The 22,524-nt window shown below is 44.0% G+C and overlaps 1 protein-coding gene across 7 annotated transcripts in view; it reads right to left on the minus strand.

The window, feature by feature from the left end:
* Positions 1-22,524, minus strand: part of IQSEC1 (IQ motif and Sec7 domain ArfGEF 1) — an 893,482-nt gene that overhangs the window by 171,798 nt on the left and 699,160 nt on the right. Inside the window, exon 1 of one of the 7 annotated variants that reach the window (XM_073574283.1) lies at positions 5,714-5,864. The exons of the other annotated variants lie outside the window; for them this stretch is intronic. The gene's annotated coding sequence lies outside the window, so the exon portion shown is untranslated. Of the gene's footprint in view, positions 1-5,713; positions 5,865-22,524 lie in introns of those variants that run through there. 7 annotated transcript variants of the gene reach the window in all.

Consider the following 22,524-nt stretch of genomic DNA (forward strand, 5'->3'; position numbering starts at 1 on the left):
TTCGGCAATGTCCCCCAATCGAGTCTTTCAAAGCCACAAACAGATCAAGTTCTCTGGATTTCCATACTATTGCACAGGTGATGGAATTATTGCCTATGTAGGTACAGCAATTATCACCTGTGCAATGATAAGGAAATCCTGAAAATATGATCTGTTGGTGTCTCTTGAGGATTGGAGGTGGAGAACACTGCTCTAAAGCATCAAATGTGTGGCATCTTTGGCCAGTGAGAACACTGCTCGAGGATGTAGAAGAAAAACAAGAAACCATTCGGCGCCACTGGAAAAGATGATGCCTCATAAGTAGAGGTTCGGTCAATTTATTGAGGCTTCTGCGCTGGTGCCTTCATCAGGTCATTTATATGTTTGCTCGGTTCAGACAAGCAGGCATTTTTCCCGAATAGGAGAGAGAAGAAGACACCTTTAGTGTTGGCTTATCTTCCTTGACATAGGCTAACCAAACATGTTATACACATTGTACACTTGGCCAGTTCTGCCAAAATCAAAAGGCCTGGATGTCTAATGTGTTGATCCACTACCGTCATGTCTTCTGTTCATAATGGAGTCACGACAGCTATGACACTCCTTATTTTGATACGGATTCCAGCTATTCTGGATGGAACCCATTGACCTTTAAGCATCACGATCATTGATCTGTAATCATCATCATCAGGTTTTTGTTGGATGCTTTAACACGCTCTAGCCATTAAGGACACTGAAAAACCTATCATTAGGGAATAAATAAGCAAAAGGGCATTAACGAGCAACCATGCGTTAGTCAATAGGCAAGAGACTGTCGAGTAGGCTGTTAGGTAGAGGTCTTTATCCCAGGGTGTACATCTGCAAAACGCCCCATTCTAATAGGAAAGGAAAAAGTGTAAGAAAAAAGTTTTCTTTAGTTTATTTCATTAAATCCATCAGATTTTACACAATAATTCAAAATATAAGGTTTTATCAAGGAAAAACAATGATATGAAGAATCAGAGGAACGTCAAGGGTTTGTATCCTCCACCTTGTTGTCAGCCTATGAGAGGGAAATCAAAGTTTCAAAAAACAAATGTTCCTTTTATATTGGGGTCTATTGAAAAAGGAAACTTCAAAAGATTCTTTGTAACGAGACCATACAATGAATAATTCACCGACTGCTGCCTGAAAACTGTAATATTCAATGATGGTTAAAGAGGAGGATGGAGGGGTCTTGTTACGATCATCACTTGAGTCTGTTGAAGTTGGATTCGTTTTTTTTAGTACTAAAATACATAAGTCATACCTGCTATGTGAAATTAGTGGAATAACTGACCTTTAGCTGGTCAATGAGCATGTAAAATATTTGCCCAGAGTAAGAGAAGAAACCTAACGCCTGTGCCTCCAGAGTAGTACCTCCATTAGTAATGATGTCAAACACTAACGTTGTAACGTTGACCTCCGGTTGAGTGCAGCTTACACTTCACGGACGGTTACACTAACCATAATACATAATTTCTGTGTTGTTTTTTTGTATATATAATTTACACTTTGACCAGATATTTATTTGATCTCATATCTATTATCATGGTCGTAGCTAATATCATGCACATATGGTGTGTAAATAATCCTTTCTGGGGTGGTTCCACCAACGGGAAACTTCAGCCATACATTTTAACATACACCAATGAACCATAAGATATAAACCACCTGTCTGATCTTCACGTCACCATAAGAGCTCTGACCCAAATTATTCATTATCTTGTGCTACAGTACCTATTCTGTGGGAACAGATGGAATAACCTTCACACCTCATGCAAAATTATTATGTTGCCGGTTTACCGGGTGACCTTCCTTGGACCACGTTCAGTGGGTGCTAACCACTGCAAAATACAAAAACCCCGCAAGACTTGCCCTTTTTGATCTGCTCTAAACCAGTAATCTCTCTTGTCTAATCTAGCAATTTGACCCTTGATCATTGACACCTGTCAGTGTTGTTAATAGCTGATCAATATATATACATAAAAATCAATGGCTCGGACGACCAGACTGAAAGACGCTCTATGCTAGCTGCTCGGCAGCTAGTCTAGCCCATATGGTTTACGTGGACATATTTGAAGAGGAACCATAAAGTCACCCACTGCCCTGGCTTTAAAAAGTGATTATGGATTTTTCATAGAGCACTCCATTTGCCTCCCACTACCTCTCTGGAGTTCTTACATTAAATTGGCATGGGGAGCACAGTCGTAAGTCCGAGTCATGCTTCCCTTGCCTTTCCCATGCTATGTAGGCATGATTCAGACTTACCGCTGCTCCCTATGCCACTGCGGCACCTGTCTTGAATGCAGGAGGACCGGAAAGCTATCATTCCCAGCTCTTCTTTTAGCTACTTGACAACATAGCCGTGGCATGATGTGCATGTGACATCTTGTCAGGTTGGGTAATCAAAAGAAGAGCCAGGGATGACAGCAGGTAAGAGGCGGTTCCTCAACTCCCAAGTCAAAGTCTTGGACAATTCTCATGGCCCATGGAAAGGGAAGTGCCAATCGATTAGCACCAATACCTACTATAATAAGTTATATTTTGTTTCTTCTGCTCATATAACTTTGTCCATAAATGACTGTCCCATTAGTTTTGTGCCGATCTTTCTCTGTAGAGTTTTCATGTCCTCTAAGAGTCCATCCTTCCTCACATGGTAGAGCCACAGATCACATGACCAAAAAACCTACAGAATGTGCCACCCTACAAATTATTCATTTACTGATGGGAACTGAATGTCATTATTTCTCTGTCCTCAATGTGGAAAAAATGGAGGAGGCCCAAGTCTTGGAAACGATTTTCTATGGCTTTCCAGTCTTATTAGCATCAAAACTATTCTTCTGACATCTTGTGAAATCTCTTTTGATCTCGGCAAGCTGCTCTTAAGCAGAATTCTTTTGTTAAGAGCAGACAACCAAATTGCTTTCTGATAAGAAAGAACGGATCAAACCCACACCTGAGCGGATTGCAACACGTCTCGAATTGCAGTTTTCAGAGATCAATACATTTAGAGGCTCGATATTGTTAGAGGATCATATACTTTTGCTATTAGTGACCTTGCATGCTTATAAGATAGAAAATTGACCGAGTAAGAAAATATTACCAGCACCATATTTACCATGGACAAACAACAAATCAATTACTTGAAAGCCCTCACTCATGTTTTCTTGCCACTATTAAATGCATGTAAAAATAAAAAGCAAATACCATAATTTTGAGATACAGAATGAAGGATTCTTTTTAGAACCCTTCCGCCATAACTGATTTCTGAGATAATATTCTGAGACTCCTAAATTATTGTGAAGGAACCTAAACAAGTGATCCTAGCAGGGCCTGATCATAAGGAAGGCAAAAGGGGCAGCTGCCATGAGGTTTCCACCACATAAGTCCTCCACCTCTCAGCCATTCAGAGAAAACACTTTGGAGTTTGGAAAGTTTTTCAGTATAATTCTAAATATATCAAAGTTTAATACATGGCAGAACAGACATGATTATTTAACAACTGTGACCACATCAAGATTTTGCCCAGGATCGGCACCATTTTTGATCCAACCCAATACTGTCTTGGTTGGACTGTATGAGCAAAGTATTAACAGTATGGGCTTATATCCAAAGTAAGAATGACGGTATCTGTGTAATTTAGACATTTGTGCGTGCGCTACTTCATACATCATTTCATCACTGTAAACCAGACCCATGTTAAGGCTATGGCTACACGGAGACACGTGTCAAGCAAAACACAAAAAACGCAGGTTCGCATTGCGATGTAACACCTATGGATTTCCTATCATGTTCGCATTGTGACCTTCTGTGACTGTGACATAGAGCCGCAAATGTTTCCGAAGGTGTTGGACTTTCTGGCGCAGGCAGTTCATAGACTTCATTCGACTGTGACTTGCGTTCGACTGATCTCCTATTTGGCCATTTTTTTCCCCAGCAAAATCGCAGCTCTAAAATAGTCGCACAACAGCAAGTCACAGTTGGGTTTTTTGGAGACTTATCTGAGAATTGCTTGTCGCTCAACACATGTCGCCGCGTAGGCCGGCCTAATCTTTTTGCCCATGGTCTGCACCTACTTTGATCCACTGAGTGCTGGACTCCATATTAAGCTGCTCTGGTTGGCCTGTAAAGGCTGAGGAAAGGGCAATGGCGTTAGGCCTCATTCAGTCATAGTTTTTTTTCTCCTACGTGAAAAAAAAATGAACGAATTTCATCAGTGTGCTGGATCAGTATTCGTTTCGAGTCTCAGTTTTTAACACCAGTGTTTCATCACTTTTTCTATAATATAAAAAAAAAACAACTGATCAACATTCCCTATCTTCTTCTTAGACAGTGAAAACCCCATTTCACAGATCCATAGACTTGAATATTCCATTTTCTATATGTAGCTTGGATCAACAGATGTTTGAATGAGGCCCCAGAGGAAGCAATTTTCATGGGTAGCAATGCCGCAGAAAATGGTGGCGTCTATGACATTATTTTAAAGACCTGCGCACCACTTCGTACTTCGTGCCTAATTTTGCACAATTTTGTCCAATTCCAATACAGCTACAGTGTATATCATATATGCAATATATAACGTATAGTTGAGTGATGGTACAAATCGATTTGTAAGACCCGATCCATCGGTTATATCGGTAATCTGAAGCCCTGATAGAGCTGCCTCCTAACTGGTGTCATCCGCGGCTCCTCTTGATTAGGTGGTGTGACGCGATGTCATAATTGCGGTGTGATGTTGCACTGAGCTGGCTGATCAAAAGAAGAGCAACAGATGCCGGGGGAAAAGAGTTGGTTCTCGCGACTCCTATCGATTAGTGATGGGGCCGATGGCCCGAGTTTTGCAAATTGATTCCCACCAACTCTAAAATGGACATTACAACGTTATATTTAATATACAATATATACTGTCGTTGTATTGGAAGTGGAGAAATGGCACAACACAATGGGTTTAGGAGCCTTTTGCAACACCGGGGGCCTAGGCATTCCCAGTGGCACACCATGGGCCTTTAATTTTCCGAGACTTATCCTTCAACGGTGAACGCCACCATTACGAATGTGTGCACCATGGAAATATGACCGAGTAGAAACAACATATTTCCAACTACCGTAAGTAAAAAGAACTAGTAGATTCCGAAAGCACCGACATCGCCTACAGTAATAACCACCCCCTCACCAATACTAGTCGCATTATAACCATAAAGGGGGCAGCACTGTTGCTTTGCAGCCCTGGAGTCCTGGGTTCAAATCCCACCAAGGACAACATCTGAAGGGAGTTTGGGGTTTTCTTCACAATCCAAAGACATAGTGAATTTAGATTGTGAACCCCAAACGATGAGTGAATATGATGGCGCTATATCAGATAATTAAATATCAAACCTGATTACTAGGAAAAAGCCTTTAACATTTCCTAGTACAGTAATTTAATGTCATAAAACCATAGGCCCAATACGCCGGGTCTCAACAGATCGAGATTTGTATATTAGTAGACCAGACGTACTTCTTGGATATACCAAGATCGCAGATCCCCTTACTTGTCGACCAGTCAGACAAGAGTTAATGGATGAATGACAATACTCCGCATTCACACAAGATGAGTCTCCTCCACAACATGCAGAACAGCAGACATTGCAGACGGCTCGCTGCTGCTATCCTGAACTGCTAAAATCATTGTGTCTCCTGCGGCACAGTGTCCTGCACTGCATCAGTCACTTACCTCTGACTCCATCCTTGCCCAGGCTGGCGACAAAGAGCGAGGATCTGGCGTTCAGGTGGAGCGATGCCTGTGTCACTTTGCAGTGGATACTCCGTAATGACACAGGGAAAAAAAAAACAAGAAAGCTTTGTGCTGGTATAGGAGGATGCAGCTAGGTCAGTCCCTCATTGACGAGCAACGTGCGAGGGAGAGATACCGTACAGTACTGCTCAGCACATTGTAGCGGTGGGATGGACCCTATGGCTTCCTCTTCTCCACCGCTCGTCCACTATGCACTGGGTAATTCCCAATCTTTCCGGTGATTGCCGATATTAGCCAACCTTATTGCAAGGTCAAAGGCCTTCTCATCCTTGCAAGACGTAGTCTGAGGCTTAAGAGATTGGAGCCGAACTGTACATAACAGATGATGCAGCACGTGACCCAATGGAATTAAATCAGTCTTTCCTTCACGAGGATGGTTACTTAATGGAATTAAAGCCTTCTCCGCTTCTCAGGCGTTGGCAAACCCTAATAGATCTACGACAAAATAAATGAGGAATCCATTCACGGCAGGACGCAACAAAAATTGGCAAAGCAGAACTACCACTCCCATGTCCTTTCCACTCCCGCAGATCCACTTTCCGTAGGAACCTAGTAAATTGGAGAAACCTCCTTAGCTGCACAGGTCGGGGGAATACGGGACTCGCTGATTTCTCAGGGTTATTGGATGAGGTAGTGTTAAGAGTTGTGGGAAGTTCACAAGATTTCTGACTCAGGCTGCGTTTCCTTAAAACTGGTTTAGCCACCCGGGGCGTTAACCCCTGCCTCGCCGGCGGAGTCATGTAAGCGCTGATACAAAGGTAGATCTTGTGCTCCTGTCCAACCTCTACAAGGGAGAGAATGCAGAAGATGGTGACTATTTAACCCCCTAATGACTGTCGCGTCCGGTAACGTCAGCTCGTCCGGTGCCTTTTTTTTGTAGGCATCGCATCGGAAGCCGAGTTATGCGTGGAAATATCTGTAGTCATGGCAGATTGTAATTAATGTAGATGAACGCATGTAATGACTGTCTTTTAGGGTGGTGCTTAGAGATGACAAAGAGATGTCTGACTGTCCCCATGAACATCTACCGGAGCGTGACCGTCACACGGCGTCGTAACATGGCTGCAGAATGTGACTTTGACATGGATTGTGGCCGCTAGCTATGCGTCCTGTGGATTTTGCGGTTTCACTTCGCAAAAATAACATGTCGGCTGAGACTAGGGTCACCTGAAGCGAATACAACATAATAATTTATCAAAAAGCTAATTCTATAGACAATTTCTTGCTTCCTTTTTTGTTTTTATTTAAATACATGGATTTGGGGTTGAAAATCATTTTTGAATTTGGGTTTCATTAAATATTTGCAATGTTCTAACCTCTGTGTTGCACTGTCTGTTTTTGGCTGCAGAACGAGTTAACTGAGAACCCTTCAGTGAGCTCTTTCTGACAAGCAGCTAGTAACTCTTTATCTCTTTTTCTGACAGACCACATCAAAGTTGAATATGCAGTGCAAGGATCTTGTTAAAAGCCAAATGGTGCAAAATTTGGAATGAAACCCAATTGCAAAAATTATTTTGTAGCCACAAATACAAGCATTTATGTAAAAAAAAAGTGTGATTTCAGTATCATAGTAAATGATAGAAAATGAAGGGTAAACTGTACAATAAATCACTGATCCTTAGAAATGTGCTAGTAAAATAAAATGAGTCAGCTAGAGATGACAAAAAGATCCAAACTACCCAGTTCACTCCCTGGCAGAAGAACTGGGACAATGCGAACTTCTGTGCCGACCAAGGATGGATATATCATTTGTGCAACCTGGGCCCTAGACGTAAGGGGGCCACTACCACCTCCAAAGTAAGTAAAACTTTCCACTTTGATGAGGTACTGGACTGCAAAGGACCCATATACTGTTCTTGCATGGGGGCCCATTTTGGTCTGTGTCCATCAGTGGTGCCGACAATCCTCTGCCCGGCATCCTGGGTGCTGCTGCCACTTACTAGGAGCGACACATGTCATGATGTCTTCTGAGGTTTAGCAAGTAGGTTTCAGTCAATATCATGGTGTCACGGAGGCCTACTAAGGGTATGTGCACACACTGCAGATTCACCTGCGGGTTTTTTCCCACGGAACCGCAGGTAAAACCGCAGGTAAAGTGACCTGCGGTTTTGCTGCGGTTTGGCCTGCGGTTTTGCCCTGCGGTTTGACACCTGGACAATGGAATAGGTGGCAAACCGCAGCAGAATCCACAGAAACAATTGACATGCTGCGGAAAAAAAACCGCAGGTAAAAAACCGCAGCGTGAGCACTGCGGTTTTGAAAACCCATAGGCTAACATGGTAAATTACCATGTCTGCGGAACTGCTGCAGTTCTGCAGGGCCAAAACCGCAGCAAAACCGCAGCGTGTGCACATACCCTAAGAGGCAGAGGCGCCCAGGAGTCCGGAGAATAACCAAACTGGAAGCCAGACCTGGGTAGTTCAAAACGTTTTGCTCATTTCTAGTTGCAGCCCCTTCTTTCTAGGGATTGGTGGGGAATGCAGGGGTCAGACCCTCTTCGATCAATAGGTTATGGAATCTCCTAGCAATATACCATGTGAAATCCAACTTAAATGGACGATACTACCATTCCATTTATGCAGGGCTAGCGTTGGCGCAAGGAAGTGGGAGGCAAAATGGCCCCGCCCCTAGCCTTTACCAGCCCGAAACTGCACTGATAATGTCAGTCCACTATCAGTACAGTTTCCAAGCTTAGACGTTTTCATGGATATTTGGTGACATTATGGTCATGTGACCAAAGGTCCTTCACCGTGCAGGAGTATGGATTGTCATGGTTAGAACATGGTTAATGTCCTGTTTTCTCAAGGTTAATTTTGCTGGCCTCCCTTTGGATCTGGGAGGGGTATTTATACTCACTCCAGACTAAGGGTACCGTTACACCTAGCGATGCACCAGCGATCCCGACTAGCGATATGATGCGGTCAGGATCGCTGGTGCATCGCTAGGTGGTCGCTAGTGAGCTGCCACTCAGGCAGATCTCACCAGCGACATCGCTGGGGACGGGGATCGCTACTTACCTGTCAGACGCGGCGATCCTGCGTCCTCCCGCCCGGCTCCACGCGTCGCTCGTCGTCACAGCAGGAAGCGCCGCAGGAAGTGACCGACGAGAAATGATCCAGCAGCTTCTCGCGCGATCAGCGATAACCAGCGGGGGAGCCGGTCGGAGGTAAGTATCACATGCAGCGATATCACTAGTAATATCGCTGCAACGTCACAAAATCGGTGACTTTGCAGTGATATTGCTAGCGATATCGCAGTGTGTAACAGGGGCTTAAGATTCCCTGTCAGCTATTCTGTTATTCTGGCTGTGTGACTGACCCCTGGTGTGCGTGTATACTGCTTTGCTTGTTTGATTCCCGTGTATGATCTGGTCTGTCCCCTCACTCCGTTCTCTGTCTCACGTTTTGGTACTATTGTCTTCTCCGGTTCTGACCTCCTGGCTTGGCTATCGTTACTCCATTACCGTTTGCCCCTATTGTACCGGCTATTGCCCGTTCTGGTTTTCTGATCTATTGCTACGTCCTGACTATCCACTCTGTCTAACCCTTTGGTACTGTATTGCTATCTCGTGTTTTGACCCCGGCTTGATCTGGTTTATGTTTCTGTCTATGCCCCTTGGTAACTTGTCCCGTAGTTACCTTTTTTGGAGTTTTCCTCAGCTCCTAGCTCTGTGGAGCTTAGGCCATGCCCCCAGCAGTCACATGCTTCAGGTCCTGTTAGTCTGAAGCACGCATCGTCACCGCTGCTGCCCCGCTCCACAGGTATCTTTGAGCACAGTTTTTGTACTCAGCACACGCGCACTGGCTCAGTGAGCAAGTGCAGTGCGGTGTTCCTGACATGATGAGCAAAGAGCATGACATGTGCTCTACATTGTGTGTGTATGTGTGTTACTTGCAGTGTGTGTGTGTGTAACATGTAGACTGTGTGGGTGTAGTAAGGAGTTTGTGTGTAACAAAGTGTGTGCGTGTGTAGCATGGAATGTGTGTTTAGCATGGAGTGTGTGTAGGATGGAGTGTGTGTTACACGGAGTATGTGTTTAACATACAGTGTGTGTGTAGAATGGAGTGTGTGTAGCACGGTGTGTAGCAAGGAGTGTGTGTGTAGCACGGAGTGTGTGTAGTATGGAGTGTGTGTAGCACGGCGTGTGTGTGTAGCACGGAGTGTGTGTAGCACGGAGTGTATGTAGAATGGAGTGTGTGTAGCATGGAATGTGTGTGTAGCATGTAGTGTGTGTAGCACAGAGTGTGTGTGTGACAAACAGTGTGTGCTTGTGTAGCATGGAATGTGTGTAGCATGGAGTGTGTGTAGAATGGAGTGAGTAACACGGAGTGTTTGTTTAACGTACATGGTGTGTGTGTAGCACGGAGTGTGTGTAGCACGGTGTGTGTAGCACGGTGTGTATGTAGCATGGAGTGTGTGTGTAGCACGGAGTGTGTGTGTAACATACAGTGTGTGCATGTGTGTAGCATGATTTGCCTTTACAAATCAAGTCCTATCAGTTTAATTAAACACAGCTGGACTCCAATGATGGAGTAGAGCCATCTCAGGGAGGATCACAAGGAAATGGACAGCATGTGACTTACATATGAGTGTCTGAGCAAAGGGTCTGAATACTTATGACCATGTGATATTTCAGCTTTTCTTTTTTAATAAATTTGCAACAAATTCTACATTTCTGCTTTCTTCAGTCAAGATGGGGTGCAGAGTGTACATTTTAAGGAGAAAAAAAATGAACTTTTTTGAATTTACCAAATGGCTGAAATGAAACAAAGAGTGAAAAATGTAAAGGGGTCTGAACACTTTCCCTTCTGTACCCAACGTATGACACTGCTTCAAATCTGCAAGGAAAAAATAAGCAGCGTGTGCATCTCATTCACTATGCTGGGACTGTAAAATGCTACATTTTTCGAGGCAAAAACTTACAGGAAAAATGTGACAAAAACGAGATATGTGAACATACCCTAAGGCTGTGTGCACACGTAGCGATTTTTAAGCGTTTTTGCAGCGATTTTCGGCGTGAAAACGCTTAAAAATCGTGTACAGAACGCCCCCCATGCATTCCTATGGTATTCCGCACATGCTGTGCTAATGCTGCGCTTTTTTCCGCGGCAGAATCGCATCGCGGAAAAAATCGCAGCATGCTCATTCTTTGTGCGGAATCGCAAAGAATTGCCGCGATTCCGCACCCATAGGAATGCATGAGAATCGCTTACTTCCCGCATGTGGCTATGCCCACCATGCGGGAAGTTAAGCGTCTCATGTGCGGTTGGTACCCACGGTGTGGAGGAGAGGAGACTGTCCTCCAGGCCCTGGGTACCATACCCCTGTAAAAAAAAGAATAAAAAATAAAAAATCGGGGTATATTTACCTTCCGGCGTCCCGCGATGCATTCCCGGCCTAAGCGTTCCCAGTAATGCCTTGCGGCAAGGTCCTGTGATGACGTGGTCTCGCGAGATCACTATAGCAACGCGAGACTACGTCATCACAGGTCTCGCAAGGCATCGCTGGGAACGCTGAGGCCCGGGAATGCAGCGCGGGACGCCGGAAGGTAAATATACCCCGATTTTTTTTATTTTTTTTTAGCATTTTAACATCCTATCTTTTACTATTGATGCCGCATAGGCGGCCTCAATAGTAAAAACCTGGTCACACTTGTCAAACACTATGTTTGACGAGTGTGACCAACCTGTCAATCACTTTCCAAGCGATGCTTCAAATCGCTTGGAAAGTGCTTGAATATCGCACGCGAAAATCGCGGCAAAATCGCGATCATAATCGCGGTGAAATCGCGCGGAAAAAAATGCGCGATTTCTGGGAAGGAGTCCGGTTTTTAGTAAGCGTTTTAAAACGCTACGTGTGCACACAGCCTAACAGCGCTCATATTCAGCTTCTGCGGTGGATAAATGAGATCCTTCTGCATTGTCCGACTGGATGAAAACAGGAGGAAACCGAGGTATGCGAGTGAGTCTTGCACATGCAAGAAACAAGGATTAGGCGCAAATCAAAAATAAAAGCCTACATATGGTTTAATTCATTAAACCACTTACATAATGGTAAAATAGATTACATTTTATTTAATACAATTAAAACCATGTAATATGCAACAAGTACACATAAATGAGAAATTTAAAGAGAAAGGATCAAGTAAACATATAAGGCAATTGTGACGGACTCTGCTTCTGCTGAGCCGATTTTTTGAGTGGACCCTCTGGGTCGTGGCACCCACCCACCGAGGGCGAGCTGACCTTGTGAGGAACCACTCCCTATACAGGGAGTGTCAGGGGCAAGACCAAGGGAGTGAGCCACCACGACTGCTGGGACCAGACGGCCGGCTCAGGGGGACACTATGTGAGTGTCTGACGACCAGGGAAGCAGGAAGCAAAACAAGACAAGACGTAAGTTCAAGGTATCTTCATTAAGACAACTTCAGGATAACATTCAGTGCAAAAGGTGAGAACAAGCAAACACGGCAAGGTGCGTGCGTGGGCACGCCAAGGTCCATAGCATGGTATGTACCAGGTGGCACACCTGGGTACAGGCAAAGGCACAATGGCATCGGATTCTGGACAGCTGGCAACGATCGACATGATTAGGGCATCAGGCTGCGGACATCAGCTCTGGACATCAGGCTGCAGTCATCAGGCTTACGATCTCTGGCAGCGATCGGCAGGTTCCGGGCATCTGGCAGGCAAACCAGGGTTCAGGCAAGGAGGCACAACAGATCTCCAGGCATGGTGCGTGTTAGGAAACACGCCGAGGTCCAAGGCAGGATTCCAGGCAGGGTGCGTGCTAGGGGCACACCAGGGTCCAGGACAAGGTGCAAGGCAGGGTGCGTGTGTAGGGGACACGCCAGGGTTCAAAGCAAGGTGCAAGGCAAGGTGCATGTGTAGGGGACACGCCAGGGTTCAAAGCAAGGTGCAAGGCAAGGTGCATGTGTAGGGGACACGCCAGGGTTCAAAGTTCAACAAACAAGACAGAGTGCGTGTGTAGAGACACGCCAAGGCACAAGGTACAAGGCAGAGTCCTGCGCATTGCCAAGGGGCATACCAGGGTCAGGTTCAACATACAAGACAGGGTCCCGCGCGTGCAGAGGGGCATGCCAGGGTCCGAGTTCAACATACAAGACAGGGTCCTGCGTGTGCAGAGGGGCACGCCAGGGTCAGGGTTCAAAGGCAGGGTGCGTGCTAGGAGCCACGCCAGGGTTCGAGGCAGAGTGCGTGCAAGGAGCCACGCCAGGGTTCGAGGCAGGAGACACGCCTCACTGGCCAGTGCGCACGGCTGGGACACAAGCACGCGGCACGACTAAGGCACAGGAGGCGGGCAAGGGGCAATCTGTCACGTATGCTTGTCCTGTGTGACACGACCAACAGGTCGGTACTGAAAGAACAAGACGACATGTGACACTGTCCTGTGTGACGCGACCAACAGGTCGGTACTGAAACAACAAGACGAGGGGAAAGGAAAACCAGACAGGGAAAGGAGAGGACAAAGCAAGGAGCGGAACCTAGGCAGAAGTACAGAGCGGGGTCAGAGCGAGGAAAGTGCTAGCAGCAGAGCGTAGGCCGAAGCCCAGAGCCGGGTCAAGGGGGAACCTTGAGACTAGCATGGAAATGTGTAAGAGAGCACAATAGGACAGAGTCTAGCAGCAGAGCGTAGGCCGAAGCCCAGAGCCGGGCCAAGGCAGAGCCTTGGGACTAGACATGGAAATGTGCAAGAGAGCACAAAAGGACAGAGTACGGAAAACTAGGCAGAGACAAGAAACATGAGAAGCACTACAAGGCTCAGAATAGCAAAGACCAGACATGGCGAAACTGGCAAGACAGAGCAAGGACACAACATGGCGAAAACAGGCTAAGGCAGAGAACAGTGAAAGTACTACAAGGCAAAGCAAGGCAAGGACAAACATGGCATGAGAGACAACACAAGACATGGCATGAGACAAGAGGCAAAGTACAAGCACAGAGCGTGTGCAGAGACGCACGACAGGGCAGAGTGCAGAGGCACAGAATACAGGGAGCGACCGAGCAGACCAAACAGCCATGCAGGGAAGCAACACAATACTCAGGCCCTGACCATAGGGAGGGACGGTCTGATATAGCATCATAGCACCAGTACTTCCGGGTCAGGACCAGGGAGGGACTCTTAGTTCAGATCATCCAGGATCACAGAGAGCATTGCTAGAACAGCCTGGGTACAACCATAGAGAAGGTCACATGATCAGGGAGTTCCAGGAATACAGCGGATTGCAGAACCAGAGCAGGGCTGGAACATAGGAAAGGTCACATGATCAGGGGTTTCCAGGAATACAGCGGATTGCAGAATCAGAGCAGGACTGGAACATAGGAAAGGTCACATGATCAGGGGTTTCCAGGAATACAGCGGATTGCAGAATCAGACAGAGACGGATGATTACCCAGCACACTGCTCCAGGCATCTTGCAACATGACAGACATGGCGGACATGACAGTGATCAGTTCAAATGACCAGGATTAATATAAAAACACACACTCCCCTTCATAAAACATCTGTGCAAAACGCGCGTCGAGGTTGGCATGATGGCTGTTTTATTACATTATGGGTAAAATATAGCAAACTGCTTAGATGGCTTAGCCTGGTCTGTAGAAGTCAATTTGAGACTGTGAACTGGTAGAAATGTGTGGCTGCCATTTTTGAATATAATTTATATAATTTATATTAACCTTGGCCATTTGGATTTACTGATGTCTATGGTTACTTGATCCTTCCTCATTTATGACTACTTGTTGCACATTACATGTTTTTAATTGTATTAAATAAAATGTATTTTATTTTACCATTAGGTGAGTGGTTCAGTGAATACCCAGGTATTCATATGTAGGCTGTTATATGGCGTGACCCATTCCTTTTTTTTTTGATAACTAATGGGGGGACTGATAGCGATATGTCTCTAACCTTAAACAAATATATTTGGTCTTTGCTTGTTTATGCGATGATAAATCAAAAATAGACTTAAAACACTAAAAATGTAAAAAGATAAAAAAATAAAGAAGCGGGGCCAAAGTGCGTTGTCTGACATCTCATTTCTTGCTCCAATAAAACCCTCAGATGACAACTTATGGCTGAGGGCTTGGGTTGACTTTAACATATATTTCAGTAGAGCCATAACCTGACTCCATTGGACCCCAAATCGAAATTGGAAACAGTTCCCCCAGCTAGGAAAAAAAATGGGATTGGTGAATCTCCAGGTCCTAGGTGTGACTGCAACATCTGCATCCCCGATTACAATTCCGAGAATGCAACATATCTGGGGATTGCAATTTAAAAGATTCTGATAAATTGGCTCAAGCGACGATCGTCAGGTGAAAGATGCTCGTCAACCTCTGAGACTAAAGTTTTGAAGAGTTATGCCAGATCCCACCAACCCACACTACTATGTCTGAACAAATCCCGGTCGCTGGTCAGCAGGTGATGGATCTAGAACTTGGATGTTTCTATCTTTAGCCTTGTACATTTTTAATGACAGTTTCCTGGATATTGATTTCCAAGTAATAGCTAGAAAATACGGAATGCAGGAGAGGCCGGTGTCATAGGATAGAGGGTAGAGGACACAGAAAAGTACAACGGTCCCCAATGTAGTGTTTTACGCTGGAGCCTGCTGCTACAATGTGACTTCAGACTGCAAATAGATAGTTTGTAAGGCAGAAAAACAGACCTTTGTCATGCAGGTCAGCGTAGTCTAAAGTACGGTATATACCATAGTTGTTATTTTAGAAAAGCAAAAAGAGAAAATATCTTAGGCTATGTTCACACATTGCTTTTTTGCTGCAGCCAAAAGCTGCTCTCTTGACTGTAAAAAAAAGTTGTTTACATAAAGTTGTGATTTTGCTGTTTTTTTTTGGTGCAGATTATATGTAATTTATATAAAGTACATGTTTAATAAAGTTAGTTTCATTCAACAAAAAAGCAACAAAAACACATAAATAACCCATGGTCGCGTCTTTTGTAGAGTTTGTGCACAATTCTAATTTGTTACCGTGATCAAAAAACGCTGAAAGAAGTGGCATCCTGCAAGAATGCAACGTGTGAACAAAGCCTAAGAGGGTGAAAATTCAAATTCTAATACAAAAATTAAAATCTTCCACATTCATATATATTTACTTTTCAGTCTGTCCAATTAAGATCTCATGTGATCGTTAGTGATTTATACACTTCCCTCTATGTAATATCTGGAACCAGAACTAATTAAAGTGAGTCACACATCAGTATGCCAAAAAGAGTAATTGGCCTTCAGGCTACAGTCTAAGTACAGGACACATGGTGATTTACAGGTCACGTGTGAGCCCCGGTGATATTTCACTTCAACATGCTGCTTCGTGAATCAACCGTCTCTACTGTATAGCAAAGCTGCCGAAGTGTCAGTCAGATGATCTCTTCCTGCCCGATCACATGGAAAAAAAATACATGCGCAAAAGATTTTAGTGGGGAATTCAGGGAATTCGTTATTGCACCCACTCATGGGCGTACCCACCATGGGGTGGGGGGGGCAACTGCACCCCCCCAGAAGCATCTGGAGGAGCTCCTAGTACCCGTGCGCTCCTGAGGCAATCGCTATTATTCTATTCAGTCAGTGACGTCACGCCGGGTCTGGGTGAGTGAGTGCTGGCTGGGCTGATGTATATACAGTGGCTGGGGGCTGGCTGTGGCTGGGCTGATGTATATACAGGGGCTGGCTGGGCTGATGTATATACAGGGGCTGGCTGTGGCTGATGTATATACAGGGGCTGGCTTGGCTGATGTATATACAGGGGCTGGGGACTGGCAGTGGCTGATGTATATACAGGAGCTGAGGGCTGGATGAGGCTGAGCTGATGTATATACAGGAGGTGCTGGGCTCAGTGGGCTGGGGCTGGATCTGGTGATGATGTATATACAGGTGCTGGGCTTAGTGGGCTGGGGCTGGTGATGTACATACACGTGCTGGGCTTAGTGGGCTGGGGCTGGTGATGATGTATATACAGGTGCTGGGCCTAGAGGGCTGGGGCTGGTGATGATGTGTATACAGGTGCTGGGCTTAGTGGGCTGGGGCTGGTGATATATATACAGGTGCTGGACTTAGTGGGCTGGGGCTGGTGATGATGTATATACAGGTATGGGGCTCATTATACTGTATGGATCAGTTTCATTCACCTTTTTCTTTCTAAAATTTTACAACCTAAACGACCATGGCTTGCCCACTCCCCCCCTAGTTTTGATCCTGGGTACGCCCATGCACCCACTACTAAAGTGCTTTTATATGGCTGGTATCTAATCATGAAAAATTTGACATATAGAAAGTAGAGTTGGTGCAATTCGGTTTGCATGACCCGGTACATTGGCCAGGACACTAATCTCTGGCTGCTGAATGAGAGCTGAGACAACCTCCTTTTTCAGCTGATGATATTCGTGACTCTTTTGATTAGCCAGCCTGGTGCAACATCATCATGTGACATTACGCCAGGCTGACCAATCAAAAGAAGAGCCACAGATCCCGGGAGGTAAGAAGTAGTTCTCAAGGCTCCTGTCCAGCATCCATAGATTATGTGGGTCGTCCACTACTGTTTCCCCCTAGTAAAATAATAACACTTTTACTCACCTCTGGTGCCGTGCCGGCGGTGACTGGCATCAGGAATCGCATGACATAATGTCATGCGATCCCTGGGAGAGCCAGTCTTGACACTGCTGTTGTAGCCCCAACACCGGAGGTGAGAAGTGTTATTATTTTACTGGAGAGAAACATAGGGATTGAAAAAGTGTTGTTCGGATAGTGGACAACCCCTTCAATGTCATGCCTGGTGGACCAGGTCCTGCAAATCAATTTACACCAACTACCATGGAAAGAGAAACCAGTAATGGAGTCCCTCAAAACTTTATAAACCTTGAAATGAAATGTAGAGGAATGGTGTCTTTTTTCATCTTCATCCTGTGTGCCTATTACATCCCTCAGTGTAATGTGTACCATGTAATACTCCATTTATCCTTTGGAGGTGCTGCAGGGAAATTAAACACTTGTTTGTCAGGAGCAGCAACAGATTACTGTTAACTGATTGCGTCTCAGTAGCAGAAAACACAAATAACTCCTTTAGCACACCACTCTGGCATTTAATTTTAAATTTTACAGATGGAGTGGGGTTTACTCTTTCTAAGTTCTAAGTCTTCTGCTCTTCTCAGTGCCGCTGCAGTCGGTCTCTCCAGCAGTTTATTACCTCCCGGAACGCTCTACAAAAAATGCTTATGTATTTTTGCAATTATTTTGCATATTTTTATCTTTAGTCATAGGTTTTCTTTTGTCACCAGACATAACAATAAATAAAAAATTCTCCTGCCTCCCTTTCAGTAGAGCCTTGTGGGACCGTAAATCTATTAATCACATGAATATCTATCTGCATACTTCAGATGCAAACCAGAAGAATTTTTACTTTTAACTTTGGCTGTGAATGACGGAAGAAATTTGACATACGGTAAATGTGATATCCAGGATAAGATAAGAAAAATAAACGATTTCCAAAGATAAGGTGGCAACACAGGTTAGACTTTAAGGAGTATTCCCACCTCCAAGATGCTTTCCCAATATGCAGTAAGTGTAGTAATAATAATAATATTAGCAAATACCTCCAATTAGAAATGTAGTATAGTTTTTCTGATTCGCGGTCCTTACTATTTGGTACTTCAGACTACTGTGTTGTTCTATGTAGTTTTTAAATGTGACATAATAAAATTTCCCTTTAATATACAGTATGCATCCATTGGGGGGGGGTCTTGTACTTAGCAGGAACCAGAAGGTCAGAGCTTGAGTGCCTTGTTCTGGTAAGGGCTAGTTGCAGCTGTGACCCCTGGTAGGTGGTACCATAAAGGACATAAAAGACAAACATACGTGTGACCGGAATCATTCTTCATCACTGTATATGGAATTTCCTCACTAAGTGTAGCTGAGGAAACAGTCATAAGGCTGATATTTCATGACACAGCAAATATACAAAGAAAAAGAAAAGTTACTATCATACAGAAGCAGAGTTCAGATCCCCAGAGAGCCAAAAAATCACAAAGACTGCAATATAATCCGTATAAACACGCACAAAGATACATTGGTAAAGCCTGCAATCTCAGAAGACCACTTATTTCCAAAGTAGACCGATACAAGGGCCCCCGTCCCTGTATCTGCATTGAATCTTTTCGTGAAGCACTCATCTCGTCTGTGTTTTAGGGAAAGTTCATGAGTAGTTCATGAGTGGTTGGACGTTGTTCAAACAGCCGGCACATAAAACCATTGCTCCCCATACACGTTAGACTTTGGCCAAGACTAGGCTGTAAGGATTCCTCTGACTGACGAATGTTGGGGAAGTTGTGGATCCAGCATGTCCAATTTTGGACGGCAGATTCATTTGTTATCCCGCCGGCATAAATGTCTGGCAGTGTCTTTTTCACAGAGAACTCAGGAGCGCTTGAAGAGCCGGCCAAAATGACTGTCGTAAAAAAACCATGGCTCGCCCTACAGCCATCTAATGTGTATGGCGCCCTCCACATGGGCCTATAACAGCTTCTGTCTGACAGAAGATTGCCTCGATGGGAATGAACCTCATTTAGAGATTACAGAGATTATTTTGACCAGATTACTGTGAGATTTTGTCATTGGCTGCTGAGGAGTAAGTGATCTTACAAAATTTTTCCAAAATTTTTTTCCAAAAACGCGACTTGAGCTTTATTTACAGTATGAAATCAAAATGAACAGGCGCCACTGCACTCAGCCCATGACTTTTCCTTCAGGATCCGAGGCCTACGTCACCCTCCGACTCTTTACATTAATGTAAAAGCTGCCACAATTTTCAAATCTCAAGGTGTGCACAGAAGTGACAGAGAAATCTTTCTGTAGGAGCCAGACATCCCCATAACTACACGACCGCCTCGGGCTCTGCTTGTTTTCAGACACATCGGGCAAGGCTTCGAGTAATTACTGCACATCAGCTTACACGTCAAAGAAAGTCTTCGCTGGATCACAGGTTAGTAATAACCAGCAATCTTTTAATGAGAGCTGAAAACGCGATGAAAGCAAATGATAAAATATCACAATAAATGAAATGGATAGACATTTTTATAACACATCCTAAATATATCACAGCTTTATTGCTCTGTCTGACATCTGGATTTCGCAATAAGGACGTTTTAATCTCAAGAGGAAAAATTCTTAAACTGCTAAGGGTTATATATATATATATCGCCTTAAAGGTAGCCTGTCAGCACAAAATAAAACATGAAAAAAGAAACAAAGAGCTTTTTGAATCCTATTGACTATAATGTAGAAAAAGTCAAAAGCTATATTCCAAGACAACTGTTTAAAAAAGCCACAGCGAAACACGCGTCGGGGCATCCGTGTACTGGAGTGGTCCTGTTATGGGTAAGGTTATGGGGTTTAACTTTTGTACACGGGTTTTTGGCTCATGATTTTTATTACTGCTATTGCCTATGGGACTTATTATTGGTGCTCATGTTTGCCAAACTCCGTTGCTATACATCATATATAATATGGGCATTCAGCCCTTTATTTACCCTCTGCCTTTCCCAATTTTTTGTATGAGATCATAAGGTAAATTGACTATTAGTGGACTATGCACTTTACTACTTAATAATTAGATTTAAAATATACATATCTTAGGTCTCATGTGTTACTGATACCCTCCAGTGCTTCAAGGTAATACGCTGCCCGCCTGTTCTTGTGTATGTCATTGATTGTGAGCACTAATTCTGAATTTTGTATTCATATGTATGTTATATCTTAATAAAGACAATCTATATAATTTTCAAAGTTGTCTTTGGAATATAGCTTTTGACTTTTTCTACATTATAGTCAATAGGATTCAAAAAGCTCTTTGTTTCTTTTTTCATGTTTTACATTGTATGTTGAGAGTATCCTTGGAAGAAGAATATGTATATGGTAATTCAATTTATCCCATATGTTTTTATGTCAGCACAAAATGACTGTTCAAACCAAGCACCGTCACTCGCTGCACCCTTTGCCTGGACAAGCAATTCAGTGCTTCTTCCCACCTACGTGATTCTTATCTACCTCTGCCCATAACGATCTTCCAATGAGTATGTCAGCAGAAAACGACTGTTCAAACCAAACGCAAACACTTGGAGCACCATGGGTTTTGCCAAGTAGTTCGGAGCACCATCACACCTACTTGTTTTCTAGCTATTTCTGCCTCCTCTTCCTTGATTGAAAGCTTTGGAGGAGAGGAGAAACCCAGGGCACTCCAAGTGTATGCGCTTGGTTTGAACAGTCGTTTTCTGCTGACATACTCATTGTAAGATCGTTATGGGCATGGCTATCATTGGGAGCTAGTCTACATTTACACTAGCCAATCGTGGCCATTAAATGATTGCTGGTCGGCTACATGTACTGTGATCGGCAGCTGTTTAATAATCTGTGTAGACAGGCTGACCGCGCTTCCAAACGCACCAAATCATCATTGATACAATCATTTTGTGCACATAGAATATTATTGTTCTCGGCAGCACATGTCCTGTTTACACAAGATGGTGTGCTGCAGAGAAAGATAATTTTTGAGCAATTAATTAAAGAACGAGCATTTTGCTCATACGTCGAGTGATTGACGGCCTGATTAGACAATTGGAAAACAAGCAGACCTAGGAACGGTCATTTGAAATGAACGGCCACTGTAAATGCACCCTTTTTTAAACATGCAAGCTCTGCTCTCCTGCATGTATATCCAGCACTGACACATACTGTGCAGCCATACATGACTGTGTGGCACAACATACTGTTAGCCTTAATAGCAATTAAAGGCTTTAATATAACACCTAAGACTGCTATAAAGTCCTGACGCTGGCACCTGCCCAAAACTAATGTAAAAGGTATGTGCCGCAATAAACTTTTAAGTGTTCACTTATACTTACCAAAAGTACCAAAACTGTAGGAAATTGAGATACTTGGTATACACAAATTCAGCTGGCACAGGTACAGTAGAGATGTATGGGTTTTGGGCAAATTTTGAGTTTTGAAAAGTTTTATGGTCTAAGCAAATTTTAGCGCCTACTGACCCAAATTTTGTACGTGGAAATGATAAAGCTGCGATTCATTACAGCTTTTCAACCTGGTAGGTAGTTAGTGTCTGCCTGTCAGTAAGGAGAGACTGGAGGATGGATCATTTCCTTGGAGACTCATTTACAAACAACGCTGGTGCTATGTATTGATCGGGGTTATCTCCACCAAGAGACTGATGACATTTTTTTTGCTTGTCAAATGATATCCAGAATGTGGTATTATTACAGAGGTCATCAGCTCGCGGTATCTTCCTTTTGACACTACTGAATACTCCTCAAAAGTAATAAAATACTTGGGATAACAGAGGGTTTACCAACATCAAAGGTCATCATTTATGGTTGTTTTTAGGTCGCTTTTCTTAATTTGTCTTGTGGTTTTCGTTGTTTTTTTTTCCCACCAAATCCTTCAAACTTGGGGCGGTTCACAAATTTTGCACAAACTCAAAAATGATTTTTTAATTTTTGTCTTTGACCCTTTTTAGTGCCAAAAGTAACCTGTTTCGCTAATTGGTCCAATATTTGTCTCCAAAATATCTGGCGTACAAAAAGGGTTCTGGAGGGGACTGCAGTACATTTGTGACAACTTTTTACAACTTTTTGATGGACTAGACAAAAACATCTCGAGAACAAAAACAGGCCCACAATGGTGAATG

The sequence above is a fragment of the Dendrobates tinctorius genome, unplaced genomic scaffold (assembly GCF_039654945.1).
Source record: "Dendrobates tinctorius isolate UK_male_01 unplaced genomic scaffold, ASM3965494v1 ptg000038l, whole genome shotgun sequence".
Lineage (NCBI taxonomy): Eukaryota > Metazoa > Chordata > Amphibia > Anura > Dendrobatidae > Dendrobates > Dendrobates tinctorius.